This window comes from Octopus sinensis, linkage group LG9 (genome assembly GCF_006345805.1).
Source record: "Octopus sinensis linkage group LG9, ASM634580v1, whole genome shotgun sequence".
NCBI classification, from domain to species: Eukaryota; Metazoa; Mollusca; class Cephalopoda; order Octopoda; family Octopodidae; genus Octopus; species Octopus sinensis.
The window spans coordinates 44,671,730-44,678,028 of record NC_043005.1 but is presented as its reverse complement, the minus strand read 5'-3'; the positions used below and the strand labels follow the sequence as shown (position 1 = coordinate 44,678,028).

Here is a 6,299-nt window from a genome sequence, read left to right as displayed (position 1 = left end):
TACTAACACAAAATAATATTTCAGATCCATAATGTAACATACATATTAATAATTTTCTTAGATTTTAAATATTAAAAAAAAAAAAAGTTATACTTTTCTTGAGATTTTAGGAGCTAGATATCTGCATTATTCAATATATGCAGATGTGTGTTTACAGCAATTTTACTCTTGTTGGCAGGCTGGCAAAACATTTAGAGTATATAAAAAAATACCTTGTAGTACTTGTTTTAGCTTATTACATCCTAAAATCAAATCATGCCAAAATTAACTTTACCTTTCATCCCTCTACTATTGATAAAATAAAATATTAGTCACATATTGGGGCTACTATAACCCACTCTCCACTCTCTGTAAGATTTCTGGTCTTGTGCCTATGTTAAAAATCAGTATTTAATCAGTTTGTTTTAAATTTTAACTATTCTTCACTCATTTATAATTGTTTTTACTTTATCTTATGTCCATTGTCTGGAAATCTTTCATTAAAAATCTGTGACTTCTTCAGCGACTCTTTGATCCCATGTGTATCCTCCTGTTCTGTTAAGATAGAAGAGTCACTGTAGAAGTCTCAGATGTGTGATGAAAGATTTTCAAATAATTAAAAATTATTTTCTTATAATAATTCTCTGCAGAAGTATTTTGCATTGGTGAGAATCATTTGAAACTGGTAAGATTGTCCAACTGGCAATTAATTCCCATTTAACATGGAATATATTTTGGCACACCAGAAGTCACAAGCAGTCTCTAATCAGAACTAAAGTTCTGATCCAATAACAAAACTGAGACTATTGGTGAACTTTGATGCCAGGTTGAAAACTGGAGTAATCTCTCCAAATCTGTCAGAGGAATTGAAACAAACACTCAAGCTAACAAACCAGTTATCAATTTTGTAAAGTGGTTGGCATTAGGAAGGGCATCCAGCCATAGAAATGTTGTCAAATCCGACAATGGGGCCTGATACTCCTCCTAGCCTTGCCAGCTTCACACCAACATGGAAAATGGACATTAAATGATGATGATGATGATGATACTGTGAGATATATTATTTATTTACAGCTGGAGGGAATTAGCTATATGTGAATTAGTTCCAGTGACACAATATTAGCTGCTGACTTTTCAGTTGGCTAACCCAAATTTTTTTCCACTTTCTCCTGTCTCTTTTCCTTATGAATCACGGAGATTTAATTTGAGAGATTAGGCTCAATTTTAGATATCTAGATAACATTCTAATATTAGTAAAACATGAACAGATAATTATCAATTTTGTAATAATGCTCTTGGGAATTATTTTGCATTAATTGGAATCCTTTACAGACCAGGAACATTACCCATCTGGGGATAAATGCCATTTTAATATCGTATGTATTATTGGGGCTCTATATGAGTCAGTCAGATGCTTAATAGTCATTAATATCATCCCCATTATGGTCATCATCATCGATTTTAATCAATGTTCACCTCATGATATTTAATAAGATCAAGAAATACATATTTGGCGTACTATCTTTTATTCCTTTTATGCTTTTTAATGTTTTTTTTCTTCTTCATTACAAATTCCTCACTATAACAAAAGCAGACATTGGAACATATATGGTATTTACATTTATGAAGCAAAGTTCAGTGCATTTATTTTCCTTTTTTTTTTATTCATCAAAATGCACAATGTTACTGATGGAACATCATAGACTGCATTAAAAATGTCACTTGATCCATCTTCATGAAGTTGTTCACAACACATAGCAACATCTGGCTCATAGATATACAGTTTCTTCTCACTGTCTTTTCTACCATTACTACAGAGGCAACTGATTCTTGTGGCACTTCCTCTCAGGTGGAGGCACATGGCCTAGTGGTTAGAGCAGCGGACTCGCAGTCGAGGGATTGCGGGTTCGAATCTCAGACCGGGCGATGTGTGTGTTTATGAGCAAAACACCTAAGCTCCACACAGCTCTGGCAGAAGTTAATGGCAAAACTTCTGCTGACTCTTTCACCAGAACTTTCTTTCACTCTTTCCTCCTGCATCTTGCAGCTCACCTGCGATGGACCAGCATCCCATCCAGGTGGGGAACCTATACGCCAAGAAACTGGGAAACCAGCCCTTATGAGCCGGGCATGGCTCGAGAAGGAACAAACAACAAAGCTTCCTCTCAGGCAATTCTAGCCCATTCACCATTGCTATCCTTGTCAGCCATATTGTCTACCATCTCAGGTTCAGTACTAACTACTATTCCCAGTCCATCCTCCCTAGATCATCATCTTCCCTTCAAGAAATCCATTTCTGCCTATGCTTTCTTCTGTAACCATTAACTTGCAATTGTTCTTGAAGAATATTAACAGATGTAGGAGTGGCTGTGTGGTATATGCTTACCAACCACATGGTTCTGGGTTCAGTACCACTGCGTGGCACCTTGGGCAAGTGTCTTCTACTATAGCCTTGGGCCAACCAAAGCCTTGTGAGTGGATTTGGATTTGGTAGACAGAAACTGAAAGAAGCCCATTGTATATATGTGTATGTATGTGTGTGTGTATATGTTTGTGTGTCTGTGCTTGTCCCCCAACATCGCTTGACAACCGATGCTGGTGTGCTTACGTCCCTGTAACTTAGTGGTTTGGCAAAAAAAAAATGATAAAATAAGTACTAAGCTTACAAAGAATAACTCCAGGGGGTCGATTTGCTTGACTAAAGGTGGTGCTCCAGCATGGCCACAGCCAAATGACTGAAACAAGTAAAGAGTAAAAGAGAGAATTATTAGGTTTGCAATTCCACTTAAAGAGGCAATTCTAAAACAACCATTTTGGTTGATTTCATTGTTGTTACTTTCATTGGTCTGGAAGAGTTGTTCCAATGACCATTGCAGATCCTTCAAGACTAGGATGACTGACACTCTTTTACTCTTTTACTCTTTTAGTTGTTTCAGTCATTTGACTGTGCCCATGCTGGAGCACCACCTTTTAGTCGAGAAAATCGACCCCAGGACTTATTCTTTGTAAAGCTAGTACTTATTCTATTCGTCTCTTTTGCCGAACCGCGAGGTTACAGGGACATAAACACACCAGCATCGGTTGTCAAGCGATGTTGGGGGGGGACAAACACAGACATATACACATTCATACATATATATATATATACATATACATATATATGACGGGCTTCTTTCAGTTTCCGTCTACTAAATCCACTTACAAGGCTTTGGTCGACTTGAGGCTATATTAGAAGACACTTGCCCAAGGTGCCACGCAGTGAGACTGAACCTAGAACCATGTGGTTGGTAAGCAAGCTACTTACCACACAGCCACTCCTATGCTTATGTTACTGTTACTGTCTCAAATTACTAATAATAATTACAATTGTTGCTGTTGAGATTATTACTGGTAGCAAGAACAGCCAGTGGTGTTCTTGTTACTGTCAGTATCATTTCAAAGTCCATTTGTATATAGTTTTTACTGCTTCCATGTTGTACCATCAGCTCGATAAGATTGCAGTACAAGATAACATTTAGGAAAATTACATATCAATCAATATATATTAATCTCTCACAAATATAACTGAGTCAATCTTTAAACGTTTGTATATCCTGCATGAATGTTCTTAGTAGTAGTAGTAGCAGTGGTGGTAGTGGTGGTGGTTGTGGTGGTGGTGGTGTGGTGGTGGTAGTGGTGGTGTGGTGGTGATGTGGTGGTGGTGGTGACAGTGGTGGTGTGGTGGTGTGGTGTTGGTGGTGGTATGGTAGTGGTGGCGGTTGTGGTGTTGGTGGTTGTGGTGGTAGTGGTGGTGGTGGTGGTGGTGGTGGTGTGTGGTGGTGGTAGTGGTGGTGTGGTGGTGATGTGGTGGTGGTGGTGACAGTGGTGGTGTGGTGGTGTGGTGTTGGTGGTGGTATGGTAGTGGTGGCGGTTGTGGTGTTGGTGGTTGTGGTGGTAGTGGTGATGGTGGTGGCGGTGGTGGTGTGGTGGTGGTAGTGGTGGCGTGGTGGTGGTGGTGGCAGTGCTGCTGCTGCTGGTGATGTTGGTACTTGCAACAACAGTAGCAAAAATAATGGTTTCTGAGGTACAATGTCACATGAAAAAATCAATCCCTGATTTGAACTCAGATCATAAGAAACAACAAAACATCTCAATGCATATAATCTAACTGTCTTCTATTTTTTTTTTTTTTGCTATTCAAATAATATCAAGGATTTCTAAGGTCGTATATTGCGTAGCGGATGGAATAGTCAATAAAAATTATTTGTCCCTACTCCTTAGCTGGTACCTTATTCAATCAAACTCACCTTTAACCCTTTAGTATTTAAACTGGCCAGATTATGCACAGATAGTCTACCTGCTTCATATTCAAGCTGGCCAGATCTGGTCTCTTATACCTCATCATCATCCAGTATTTTAAATCCAAGTTTTGTTCCTATTAACGGGGGTGGCTGGATCTACCTCAATGCCATAGCAACCAAGGTAGGTAGGTGCAGCCTACCCAATCTTTGGGCTGGCTGGTGCCCATTCTCCTTTGCTATCATAAGGTTTTTTTGAAGATGGATTTTCTATGGGGAGCATGCCCTTGCTTACCCCCAACTTCAATTTCTAGACATGAGTGTTCCCGAGACTACAGCCTCTACCACAATTTTTAAGAAATGTGGTGGAAAACTAGCTCAGAAAGGCAGAGATGCTACTCCCTGAGACCCCTTTCGGAACCTCCTACCTACCATTACAATTTCATTGCAACAAAAGGAGAGATGCTAAGCACTCCCCTTGACAAGTACAGAAGAGATCGAGCAATCTTTCTAACACATATGGGATTGCTCTCTACTTTAGAGCAACCTATTTTTTTAGGCACAGGTGTGGCTGTGTGCTAAGAAGCTTGCTTCCCAACCACTATAAGGCACCTTGAATGTTCTTTTACCATAGCCTTGGGCCAACCAAAGCCTTGTGAGTGGATCTGGTAGATGGAAACTGAAAGAAGCCCATTTAATGAGTGTGTGTGTGTGTGTGTGTGTGTGTTTCTTTGTCTCTGTGTTTGTGTTTGTCCCATCATCACTGCTTGACAACTGGTGCTGTAGTGTTTACGTCCCTGTTACTTAGTGGTTCAGCAAAAGAGACCAACAGAATAAGTACTAGGCTTAAGAAAGAAGTCCTGAGGTTGATTTGCTTGACTAAAATCCTTTAAGGTGGTGCTCCAGCAAGGCCACAGTCAAAATGACTGAAACAAGTAAAAGAATAAAAGAATAATCGCATCATCAAAATCTTGAAGCTACCAGATAATACATGATTAATTCAAAAGAATTTGAATAAGCAAGTAATACATTTGACAGAGAAATCCTAATTCAAAAGGCTTAAAGAAATGTAACTAAATATTACAAAGCATTTTGTCCAACAGCCTAACAATCTTCTAATGCTTTGGTCTCACACCTCCCACAAAACATGTTAGGCTGTGCATAAACAAATAAAACTGTGAACTTAGCACATGTTTAACATGAAAACTCTTATCAATATAGAACTAAGACAATCACAAAAATAGCGCAAACTGCTATATGAAAAGGACTGGGCATCTGAAGATCTCTCCTAACCATTACTCTATGTAGTTTCTCTTTTCATTTGCCTTAAATTTGCCCAAATCTTTTTGGATTGCAATGTAAAAAAGATGAGTTGCTGTTGTTAGTAGTAAACCCACAGTTATTACTATTTAAATTTGCATTTACAACAGTATTATTACTTTGTGCTTCTCAAATTGTAATTATAACTATGTCTGTTTAATTGCCATTGTTTTCCATGTTTCTTTCTTTTTAAAAGTATTTGTCTCCAAAAATTCTGTGGGTGTATTCATTGCTACTAAACTGTGACTAGTACCTCTTCCTACTGCTACAGCGGTGGCCATATTGAAACACTAATAAACAAATCAAATTGTTCACAATAAAATATCTAAGAATGAACCTTTGTTTTCCACCCCAGGTAATAGGACGAGTATTTAATTATTCTAAGGTTCTTTTGTTACTAAAAACACAAACAGTTTGCATCAAGTAATCTGAGCAAAAAAAAAAAAAAATAATAATAATAATAATAATAATAATAAAATAACCACCCGCTCTGCAAATGCATAAGTTTGCAGTAAAAAAGAACAATAATCATCATCATCATTTCTTTTTTCTTTCTTTTTTAATCAGAAAAAATGAGGAGTTAATATAATTAACATATTAGTGCTAATTAACCATAAAGACATTATTGGTAGCTACAGTTTTTACCTTCTTAATTCTACAGACATTCTGTGAGACTGAATATTTAAATGACATGTTTTAATATTATAATTGTATTTTTTTTTG

The 6,299-nt window shown here is 37.7% G+C and overlaps 1 non-coding gene across 1 annotated transcript; it reads left to right on the top strand.

Annotated features, from left to right (window-relative positions):
- Nucleotides 1–4,699: 4,699 nt before the first annotated feature.
- On the top strand, nt 4,700–4,813 carry LOC115215986. The gene has a single exon (XR_003882054.1). It is a non-coding gene; the product is annotated as a U6atac minor spliceosomal RNA (small nuclear RNA).
- The last annotated feature ends 1,486 nt before the right edge of the window (nt 4,814–6,299 follow it).